We start from the raw sequence: 12,330 nt of genomic DNA, 5'->3' as shown, positions 1-12,330 counted from the left end.
GTCAGACAGCACGTTACAGGAAGCTGCTGCTGTAAAAGAGATTTCCAGGCAGAGTCCTGCACAGATACTCAGGTCCTGGGTCCTGAGCATGAAGGAGCTGGCAGTCAGCCTGGCAGAAAGCCCAGGAAATAGACAATGAATACGGTCAAACCCATACTTTAAGGAGGCATGGACCGGAATTTCAAATTGAGCAGGAAAAGGGCATTCTGGGGTTTTGTCTTGAGATATGTAAAAAAAGCTTCATGTGACATTGTGAGTCCATTACAGCCCTCTTAAAACCGAGGCCAAAACACCAACAGCAGACATCATATTTCTGAGCTTCCCAGCTAGAGGAGACCAGATACTTGTTTCTTTTAGGGCAGCATCCCCAATGTTTTTGGCACCAGGAACTGGTTTCATGGAAGACAGTTTTTCCATGGACAGGGGGTTGGGGATGGTTTTGGGATGAAACTGTTCCACCTGAGATCATCATTAGTTAGACTCTCATAGGGAGCGCGCAGCCTAGATCCCTTGCATGCACAGTTCACAATAGGGTTCGCGCTCCTACAGAATCTAGTGCCACTGCGGATCTAACAGGAGGCGGAGCTCAGACGGCAATGCTCACTCACCTGGTGCTCACTTCCTGCTGTGCGGCCCAGTTCCTGACAGGCCACAAACAGTACTGGCCCGGGGGCTGGGGACCTCTGTTTTAGGGAATGGAATTTGAATAAAGAGAAACCTACTGATCACAGTATATAAAAAATAGGATGTTTTAAGCAAATTTCAAGCAGGCAAGAAATGATCAAATTGTTCAAATAAAACAAAGATATTAGGCATATAGTGACTTTTAAAGTTTTGCATCGCTCCAAGTATACCCCAGGGAATTGTAGAGCCCTTTATTGATGCATATATTTAAAAATTTTGAAAGTAACAAAGCAATCCATCAGATTATAAATCTAATAGTTCCTCAAAATATATAGCATTTATTAAGCTTTTTAAATCCAATAAATCTCCTGCCTAGATTACCCCTACTGACTAAATGAAAGTAATGTATGTACAGAAGAAAAAAGGGACAATCTAAAAAACAAAAGTCTACGTTCCCATCTTGACAACTCTACCAATTTCTCTTTTTAAAGGTAACCAGTAACCACTATTAACAGATCCTAGCACATCCATCCAGAAAATAAGGTTATGCATCCAGTACAAATGGTGTGTATTTTTCTATGAGAAACCTTTTCACTTACACAAAGGAGCTAATATTATATACACTATTCTGTACCTTGCTTTTTCCACTTAACATATCTTGGAAATCTATTCATATGTATGTTATCAACAAGGCTGCTATAAACATCTTCCAACATATCTTCTGAAATCCTTACATAAATATCTTTATAAAAAATTCTTAGCAGTAGAAAGGCTAGATAAAAGAGCACCTGAAGTTTTCATTTTAAAAGGTACTGGCAAGTTGCACTCTATGTCCCTGAAGTGTTTTTCAGTTTGTTTCTCTTACCCTTTGCCAACAGTGCATAATCAAATTTAACTTTTGCCATTCCTCATAGATGAGAAAAGGCACGAATTACATGGTGACCAACTGTCTGCATCAGTAATATATATGTTTGCAGTTTCCATTACAAATAACAGAAACAAGTCCAGACTCATTGAGCCTGCCCTGTATTCAGTCGTTGGCTCGATGCTAAAAGTCATCACACAGCTGTAGGAGGAGAGACCTGGTTTCTGGGGATCTTTTCTTTTTTGTGACCCTCAAAATGGCAACCCTCATCTCCTCTGGGTCTCCACTAACTCCCTTAATGGTTATGAAAATCATATAATGGTGGTAGGAGATTTCTTTCTTTTGGAGACGGAGTCTCACTGTCACCCAGCCTGAAGTACAGTGGCATGATCTCGGCTCACTGCAACCTCAGCCTCCCAGGTTCAAGTGATTCTCCAGCCTCAGCCTTCCAAGTAGCTGGTATTACAGGTGCCTGCCACCACACCCGGCTAATTTTTGTATTTTTAGTAGAGATGGGGTTTCACCATGTTGGCCAGGCTGGTCTCAAACTCCTGACCTCAAGTGATCCACCCGCCTTGGCCTCCCAAAGTGCTGGGATTACAGGCGTGAGCCACCGTGCCCAGCCCTGTGATAGGCAATTTCTAATTACTTAGCCCTTACTGGGCCAGGCACCATGCTTGATGATTTAAAACAGTAGTTATCAAAGTGTGGCTCCTGGACCAGCATCATCAGCATCACTTGAGAACTCACTAGAAAGGCAAACACTCAGACCCCAGACCTACCGAAGCAGAGACTCTAGGGATGGGGCCCAACAGACTCTGCTTTAACAAGCTCTCTGCATGATTCCAAGGCATGCTGAAGTTTGAGAACCTCTGGTGTAACACATTATCTTAGCTAAGTTTTCCAACAACCCTCTGAGGTAGGTGCTAGTATGAATGCCCATTTCACTGATGAAGAAACTGAGGTTCACTGAGATGAATATTTACTTGTTCAAGCTCATATATTTAGAAGTGGTGAAGTTGGGAATGAAAATTACATCTGTCCAACTTCAAATCATGTATTTATACCCATTTCATGACGGACCAAAGTCTTATGAGCTCTGTGGTATGTGATGTGCTAGACTTTGTACATATTTGGATAAAAAGGGCCAAATATGCAGCTGGTCCTTGAGCTGCTCAGAGTCCCTGGGGAAGACAACACATACATGATTGAATCGCAAGATGAGAACTGCTTAAGAGAGCTGCAGAGGGCACTGAGGGAGGCCAAGAAAGACTTAAAGGACCCCTTGGCTGAAACTTGCAGGTAAGTTGAATTTTCAATGCAAACAAGCCAAACATTGGAGGTTGTGATGGGGCAGGAAGCTGCATTTACCTCTCTACAAAAGTGTATTGAGGAACATGAGAGCCACAGTGCAGAAGAATCAAAGTGTCTGGAAAAAAAGGTCCCTACTTCTTTTGTGTCTACCAGGATGGAACCAATTTCTCTCAGTGTATGCCCTCAGCCTTCTCATTTTGTCTAAAATCCAGTCTGTCCTACTTTTTTTGAAATAAAAGTCACTGAATAAGCCTCAGCAGGTGAAACTTAGACAGGTGGGGCCAAGGGAGTGTTTTCACGAATACAACACTGTTTTGGGGTTGCATGTAGAGGGGAAGAGGGAGTTGGGAAACCTGTGTTGGTCAAGTCTTAGCTCCATCACTAATTAGCTGTGTGACCTGAAGAAAGTGTCCATCTGTTTGAATCCCAAGGCAAAGGGGGCTGGACTAGACCATTCTGAATCTTCTTTCTGGCTCCGGGAGCCTTTAGAACAGGGCTTAGCAAACTTTATAAGGAAAGGAACAGACAGCGATTATTTTTGGCTTTGCAGGTCATACATCTACCTTGCTATAGAAGGTGTCTACCCATAGAAGTAGTTTGTCTCCTTAAATAGAAATCCTCTCACTTTGTCTGTGGCTACTCTTTCATGATTCTCCCCAGGTACAGTTTTCTTTGGTTGGAAAACAAACACTAAGTTGTACTTCTCTTTCGGTTATGCAAAGAGTCAAGAACACATCACCTCTGCTTTAAAGTAACTTTACTAACACCTCACTTTTCCTCAATTTGAAAGTGTCCTGGCTTTAAAAAATCTTTGTAAATTTTTTTTTTTATGCATGGATTTTGTCCAGTGTAACTCAGAGACCGTTTCCCAGAGTCCCCCAATGCTATCAACACACACTCCCCTCGCCTGACGTTGGGCAGTGGCTAGAGTCCAGTCCTAGACCTGGGCTCATATCAAAGTGACAGTTTTCATCTTTAGCTCCCCGAAGTTATACCTTTCCTGAATTGCTGTATTTTACTTAACATGCACTCCAATTCTTTATTGTTCCGGAGTGTAAGACTTGATTTCTATCTTACATTTTGGTTTTATTAAAGATATTTTTTTAAAAACATAATGATTTGACTCAGTATATATATTTTCCATGAGACTGAAAGGAAGGATACCAAAAAAAAAAAAAAAAAAGATTCAGTTCTGGCAGACATAGTGTCCTCCACCATCACCTTTGGCATCCTGTGAAATAGAACATTCTGTGCTCATCCTTGATGTTGGAGTTTCTATACAAATTATTTTCTCTGGATATTTATTCCCTAAGACCAAAGAGGTATTTTTTAAATGGAAATAATGTTTCCAGCACTTAATGCGTTGGCAAATACAGCCATCAGTACAATTTTGAGGAGAAACAGAAAACCTGTCACATTGCTAAAGCAGTTACGGGGAATTTTTTTTCCCATGGATGAACTACAGCAATGACTGCTACAGACATGGGAAAACATTTTAACACTTCATAAAATTCCTTTTTGACAGCAGGGGACATAGAAGCCAAATTTCCCTTGATGGAAATAAAAAATGTTGGCTGAGATGTTCCTAAGAAGTAAATGATTTCAGAAAGCGTTTTCAGGCAGAAGAAATGTGGACGAGGACACCAATCTGCCTAAAAGGGGGATCACAGTACACAGAGATCAGAAACCCCTCACATTTCACTCTAGCACTTAGCACACAACCTGACACTTGACAAATATTTGTGGAATGAATTTAATCATTCATTCAGACACTCGAGGCTTTTACGATTTTACCCAAGAAGATAGATGAGGGCGTGACAGTGGAGAACTGTCAGTGCCCTGCGCAGCTGTCTTTGACAATAATTCTGACCAATCTTCAGCACCTGCAGAATCCAATGCACATAATCTCAGGGTCGAAATGGGGCTTAAAATTCACAGAGTAGCCCAAGAGGAGTAACCTTCACAGCAAGGTATAGGCAGAGCATTTGCACGGATTAATATCTGATCACCTGTTCTATGATCACTTTAGGAGCTTTGAACCTCATGGTTGGGTCCTGGAAGATACATGTATTTAGATATCCAGAGATGATAAAGGATTCACATGGTTGATATGATAAGAACTGTAGAATCTTAAGGGTGGAAAGGAACCTTAGGGGATTATATGATTAAACCCTTTTATTACAGAGTTGAGAAAAAGGAGACTTTAGTTGCTTAAAAGACTTTCCCAAAGTCACAAGGCTAATTAATGGTCAAACTTGGATTAGAACCAGATCTCTCTGCCTAGTCAAAAGTCTTTCCACCATCTGCAGTTTTTAAGACCTAAGATGAGGTTGATGCCATTTCCTATCACAAATGTATAAAGCAAAGTTGCATGATAGTTCTAACCTTTCCAATCTCCAGGTTGAAATAATATTGATAACAGTACTCTAATACTCCTACTGTAAAATTCTCAACTAAAGTATATGCTGTGTGCTCTACTTTAAAGAGAATGGCATATTAGAGCTAAGATCATTGAGATCATTTCACTAATGATCTAAAATAAACAAACAAAAAACACTTAGGTAGTGTTCTGCAATTATTAGGTTCTAGCCCAATTTTCAGCCCCGCCTTCCTTTCCACCTGTGATTGGTCAACAACCAGTTTTTTTTTTTTTTTTTTCCCTGAGGTCTTCTATGTGCTTACAAGAATTATGCCAGGTCCAGAAGTGGCACAGTGAAGTACAAAAGAGAATAGTAAGTGGCCCATATCTCTATTTAGCCTAAAATCTTGCTAGAGGGAAAAGCAAGCAAACAAACCAATAAACTTGACGCACATAAAATAATTAGAAAATAAGTGCTCAAGTAGATAGTCTTAACAAGTGCTGCAGAAGGTAGGGGAAAGGGAGATGATTATGGGTTATAATGGATGAACAAGGTTTCAAGGACGAAATGTGATAGAAGTGGGCTTCAATTTTGGCACTTGGAGGAGGGGAAATATTTCAGGCAAGGGAAACAGCACAAGCAAATGTGTGGAGGTAGGAAAGAGGGTAAGTGCCAGAAGTAAATACTTCATTTTCTAGCCAGATAGCAGCATTTATACTCAGTGTCATGTCAGCACACCTCTTCAACTCTACCTGTAAGCTGTACTTTCACATTTATAATATTCTTAATTTTCATTTTACACACACACACACACACACACACACACACACACACACACACAGCAAACTGTACAAGGAGCCAAGAGTCTTGATTCTAATCTGCCCATAAACTACTAAATACCCAAGGCCTCTCACGTCTGCTCTCTGAGCCTCAGTTTCCTCCTCTGTAAAATGAAAGGGTTTGGCCCAACCCTTTAAAGTCCCTCTTAGCTCTAACATTCTATAATTTCTGCTTTTTATCCATGCTCATTATATGGATGGCACATATTCTTAAATTAATATTAATCAACCCTCTGCACTGCCTCTGGCTTTCCCATTTGCCTTTTCTCCAGTTTGTTCCCTTCTCTCTTACTAGGAAGCATGTTGGGAAAGTAGCAAAATGGGGATATCATGGAGTGTTTAAATTTTTATTAGAGATGTGTGTGCTGTAATTACAAAAAGGCAAGCAAAACTTATCATCTTGGCATGCATATTAATAACTGAATGCGGTAGTCCATGCTTCTTGAACTTTATAAACAGCTCCTGTATGAGCTTTGAAATGACAAGCTTTGTTCATAACTGAGAAACTGAAAGTGGGCAGGTCTGTGGGGAGTTCCTATGAAGCACAAATTTTTAAAAAGCGAAGATCAAAACTCCAACGTCTCTGACTTGGAAAACCTGGGGAAGTTTCTGGCAAATGGACGGGTTAGGAAATGGCAAAAAGATGAGATTAGGATGCTAGTCTAGTGACATGACAAAGATGATTTACCTGTGCCGAATTTTTTTTTCCTCTTTTTTCTGTATCTAGCAAATGAGGTCTATCCAGCTGTCCCAGAAGGGAGGAGAAAGCCCTAGGTGCCACAGCAGGATAGACGATGTCCTGATTTAACGTCTTTCATACTTAACTGGACATCCATGGTCAGAAGTGAAAAATCACCCCACACAGAAGCGAATGGATGCTGTACTCCCCAAACTTCTGGTGGGGTTTAGTTACAGTCCCCTGACACTTTAAGCCAAGGCTTTGCTAAAAACAATGACTGTTTGACATTTAATAGCTGGTCCTGGGGTGAAGACCAGAGATATAAAAAAGGTTAGAACTTTTGCAAATATGGACGAAACTAAACACCATCAAAGTTAGAGCTGCTGGACTTTGATGGAGACCTTTAAATAAATCACAGCTTATTCTGTATGTTATTATTAATGACTTGTGGTGTTTTTCAAAAAACTTTTGTAAAGCACTGAACTTCAGGAGTGGTATCTCAGCTTTCTTTCTCCTCAATGGCTGGAGAGCAATCTAGGCCACACATGTGAGCCTATGGATCCTTTCCAAATGAAAGCAAGAACAAGTACACAAGCACGGAAAGGAGACAGGTGCATCTAATCCAGCTCATGGATCACACCTGAAGTTTCCCTTGTCCTATACGACCAACTGGTTATTTCCAGCAAAATCCATAAGGGGACCCACATGCTTTTACCGTGCTTTGAACTCTGCAATGTACCTGAACTCTGCAATGTACCTGAGGGCTGAGTGAGCCCTCCGTTTGGGATACCCAGCCTGCTCCACTAGTTAGCTAGTTTGCCAATACACGTGCTTCCAAACCACCTAACAACAATTTCCCAACATTCCCCTCCTGTCCCACGAAGTCAGGAGATCAAGACCAGCTTGGCTGTTTAGTGAACAGGCTACCATGGAATGCCATGAAGGATGGCACTGACACTGGAAAGATCTTTTGGCACTGACTCTGAGGAGATCCCTTATGTGGGAGGGAGCAGTCGGGGCTGCTATGGAATAACCAGGAGATTTCCAGCCACCTGGAAGAAGGAAAACTGAGGTGCAATTCCTGAATACTCATGCTTAACAATTCTAATCTCGTTCTAAGGGAAGAAGCCAAAATGTGGTTCCTGTGGTGTTTGCCAGGAATATTAATGCAGACAAATGGGGTGTGACTGGTTCTGCTTTCGGAAAATGCAGCAAGTGTGTCAGTCACTGAGGACTTTGGCAGTTATTGTTTTACCAGCATCCCCAAAGTCCTGACACCAAACACACCTTACCACACTGAAGAGAGCTGTGGAAACAGGAAGTGCAGTTGAAACACAAATATAGCTTCACTAGAGAGAGGGAAACTTGGGACAGGAAAGGAGATGCGTTCGGATTAAAGGATGAAGAGATGTGTATGTACCTACCAGGTTAGTCAGGTTACTGCTAATCTTTTCACAGATTGGGTTCCTTTTGGCAGTCCTTTTTGTAAAAGCACATAGAAGAGAATGGAAAGTTCTGAGGTTGCTCAATGAGATATGCAATCGTTCGGTTCTGCCTCACAGGCTTAATTCTAGCCCAGGCTCACATTTAAGGTATTCCCCATCTTCAAGTCATCCTGAAAGATCTTGGCTGTCAAAGATTCACATGAAGGCTCCTCAGAGTCTCCATGGCTGGGGTGTGTATGCCCTGGTCAGCACTGTAGGATTTTCAGTCTTGGCTATTATCTGCCAACTGCTGAAATACTTCTCAGAACCAAATTACAGGGCTAAGGGGGACTCCCAAATAGTAACAGGCAGATGGTAAATACAGAGCCTGTTGGATGGTTACAATTGGGAATACTACAACATAAATTTTTGATGATTCTTTCACCCAAACTCTCCTGATATTTCCTAGCCTCTGACCAAGAATTTGGTAAAGTGTGGCAATTTCCAATAAAAAGTATAGCTGTTGAGCTTTTTCTCTGATTTGCTTCATTACACATGCAAGTCGAAACCTCGTTTCCTGCAGATGATGCTAACATCAATGCCAAACTACTCAATGAGGTCACCAGAAATTTCTGAACTCACGGTTTCAGGGTTCCCTCCTTCCTGTCATCTGATTTACTCATTCATTCACTCACTCATTCACCCAATATTTCTTGCATATTTCTATGTTATAGGGCTTGATATATATTGATAACTAAAAAAGACATGTCTCTTCCTTTGTGAGGCCTGCTATAATAACTAAAAGCAGACATATCATGAAATCACTACTCATTTGGATAAGTGTTACAAGGGACCCTAATAAAGATGCAGGGGGCGGGGCGCAGTGGCTTACGTCTGTAATCCCAGCACTTTGGGAGGCCAAGGCAGGCGAATCAGGAGATCGAGACCATCCTGGCAAACATGGCAAAACCCCATCTCTACTAAAAATACAAAAAATTAGCCGCGCATGGTGGCACATGCCTGTAGTCCCAGCTACTCGGGAGGCTGAGGCAGGAGAATCATTTGAACCCGGGAGGCAGAGGTTGCAGTGAGCCGAGATTGTGCCACTGTACTCCAGCCTGGGTGACAGAGTGAGACACCATCTCAAAAATAAAATAAAATAAAATGCAGCGATGGCAGATCTACTAGAAGAGGGTGGACCAGAAAGACCTCTCTGAAGGGGTGGCCCCTCATCCAAGACCTACAGGATAAGAAGACGTCAAGCACACAGAGTATGGGAAAGCGCACCCCAGGCAGAGGGAACAGAAAGTGTAAAGACCGAATGGTGGAAGGTGGTTTTGATGGGCTCAGGGGAAGAGAGGTCAATGGGGATGATGCATGGTGAGTCTGAGGATAACTGAAGGTAAAGAGGTGGGCACAGAGAGCTCTGTTGGCTAGGGACAGTGAATATTCTCTAAATGCAATGGGGAGCTACTCAAAGGGTTTAGTGGGGAAGACGTGATCTAATTTGTATCAGATGGAATGTGAAAATAAATCAAACTAGAGTAGAAGTAGAAAGGGAGGCACTCTGTATGACAAAAACTGCAAAATTCTTCCTAGTAGCCATTCTCCCCTCCTGCCTTATTATGAGAACTCCAATTTTACTCTGAAGAGCGGTAGGCCCAGTAAAAATTGTATTTCTCACATTCTTTGTAGTTAGGCATGGCCAGGTATAATAATTCTGCCTAATGAGACCTACGTGGAAGTTAGCTGGGAATGGAATTTTGGGCAAGTTTTGCTTTCTTGCTATAATGACCCAACTCCTTCATGTGTCTTTCTTCCTCTTTCCTTACGTGATTTCAGCCTGGAAAAAGAAGATGTGATGGCAAGTGAAGCAGCAGCAACCATCATAGACAACTATCCAGGTAAAGCGAACAGCACCAGAGAGAGCTCAGCCATGGCAGCCTTGAACCACTGGACCAGTGCCAACAAACCCCACATCTGGATTTTACTGTGTCCCAAGAGAAAATCTTCTACTTGTCTCAGATGCCGTTTGGCAGAATTTTCTGTTACTCACACGTGGGTGCCATGTCTAACTGACACATCAGGTAACCAAAGCCTGACTTGGGTGGTGGCGGTTACAATGAAGAAGAGTGGGCTGAATCGGGGTATATTTTTGAAGGGAGAAACAACAGGACTTCCTGATGACCTAGATGTCGGTTGTGGTGGTGGGAGATGGCAATTATAAAAAGTACAAGACTTTGGCTTGAGAACTTATGAGAATGGGAAGGAAAAACCAAAAGAGGAGCAGGTTTGAAGATTAGAAGCAAGGATTCCATTTTTGATATTTCAAAGTTGAGGTGCCTAAGAGGCAGTCTCTACTCCTGTGGTTTCCAGGAGACAGGATCTTGCTGGCCCTGTTCCACCCCTTCATTCACTCCTTCTCAGGGAGTGATGAGCCAGCCTGCCCAGGGAGAGTGCCTGTTCTGCTCACCTACTCCCTTGCTTAGGCATCCAAAGTGTAGCCTCCAGGAATGTGGCTGGGGTCTTCAGTACCGCCTGAAGCTGGATGCTCAACACAATGTCCAGCATTCAGAAGCCAATTATTGCTGTAAATCTCCACATCACTTTCCAATTTGGTTGTTATACCAAAAAGTATTTGTAGTCCCACATGCTACACTTTTCTGTCCATCTCTCAGTTGCTTCAAATATGGGCCAACTTACACCTATATAATGACAGGTAGACATTTCGTGTTCTTTCAGCCACATCATAGGGGCCTCATTGTAATAGGTGCCTCTTTCAATAGTTACTGCCAAAGAAAATGAAGTTCTCGCCTATTCGTGGCTGCCCTCTTATCTTTATTGTTAGAGTCAAGGGTTGAGTCTTCCTTGCCCGTTGGGACTATAAACTGCATGGGAATTAGAACTTATTTAAAATTGATGCCAGTGAGCAAAAGGTAAACATACTGTAACCATTTCACTGTTCAGGCACATGACTTCTTACTATAACTCTGAAGAAATTGTATGATTAGAATTGTTTTACTGTGCTGTCTCTTATTTTTCTCCACTACCAGTTCACTCTTACCTTCCCTCCATCCACAGATCCATTCTTTCCTTCCCTCCTTTAAAAACTGCTGTTAATGTTGCTTTTCTTTATTCTATCCCTAATAACCTTAGAGTTTCTAGACATACACTGTTAAAGAAAGGGTCATTCATCAGGGCCTGGTGAATCTAGGTAATGTGGTCTGGTATCAGTCTGTGTAAGGACAGAGCAGTCTTATTTTTCCTATTCCTTTTCTTTAAAGACAGATTGGTCTTATACTGGATATTAGATCACTTACCAGAATTTACATTTGGGAATTTGTTATACAATATGCTACGCTGCTGTAAAACCTGTCTTTTGATAAAGTCATATAAGATACTTTTACATTTAAGATCTCGGTTTTGCCCTCTCTTCCATCCCATCCTGACAGATACATTATTCCTTGTGTTTGCACTGATGAAAGAGGTGATAGGCATTTTGGCACACTACATCACAGAAAATAGTACTTATCTTCAGAATGGAAATATACATCCCACATGTCACTATCGCGTAGGGCCCTGCACCTGGTATGGAATGGAGCGTGGCATTGTTACAGTGTCATTCAGTGGCTTTTACCAAGCAAGAGAACATCGGCAGCTGTGATGCATGATGCCGCTGTGACATTAACTACAGACACAGATAGAGTGCCCATAAAAAAAAATACGCCCTTTTTTTGAATAGAGCCCTGGGTAATTACCCTGACTATTGTTCTAAGAGAAAGCCCCATTTACACCCCTTCATCATTTAGACTCTGGACATAAAAAAAAAAATCACTGGCATTAAGTAGTTAAGGCAATTTGCTTTCCAAATGAAGAAAGGACAAAAAAAAAAATCCCTGCTCTTGAGTTGCTCATTTTGACAGCCACAGCTCACCCAAATAAAAGATCCTGAGGAGTTTTTCTGATAGTACCCTTTTCCTACACAGAGCCCAAGGAGAACGTGTTCAAGTTTGCTTTCTGCTGTCAGCACTAGGAGGACACAGGGGGCTGTGTGGACAGCCTGCGGGTGAAGGGTGGCGGCCCTGCAGCTATGATATGAACTGTGGTGGGTCCAGCAGGCACAGATGCATCTAGCTGCCCTGCCCTGGTGGCCAGGCTTGCTGTTCTGAGGAAAAGCTACAGAAACGTTGCTCACCTTGAGAAGTAAACTCTCAGGGCAGGGTCC

At 42.1% G+C, this 12,330-nt stretch overlaps 1 protein-coding gene across 13 annotated transcripts in view; it reads right to left on the bottom strand.

Moving 5' to 3' along the window:
- The window catches only part of LOC105491716 (ecto-NOX disulfide-thiol exchanger 1), a 468,515-nt gene that overhangs the window by 127,730 nt on the left and 328,455 nt on the right, over window positions 1-12,330 (bottom strand). The window lies entirely within an intron of this gene.

Source organism: Macaca nemestrina, chromosome 16 (assembly GCF_043159975.1).
Source record: "Macaca nemestrina isolate mMacNem1 chromosome 16, mMacNem.hap1, whole genome shotgun sequence".
In the NCBI taxonomy this organism is placed as follows: domain Eukaryota; kingdom Metazoa; phylum Chordata; class Mammalia; order Primates; family Cercopithecidae; genus Macaca; species Macaca nemestrina.
This window is presented reverse-complemented; position numbering and strand designations above follow the sequence as displayed.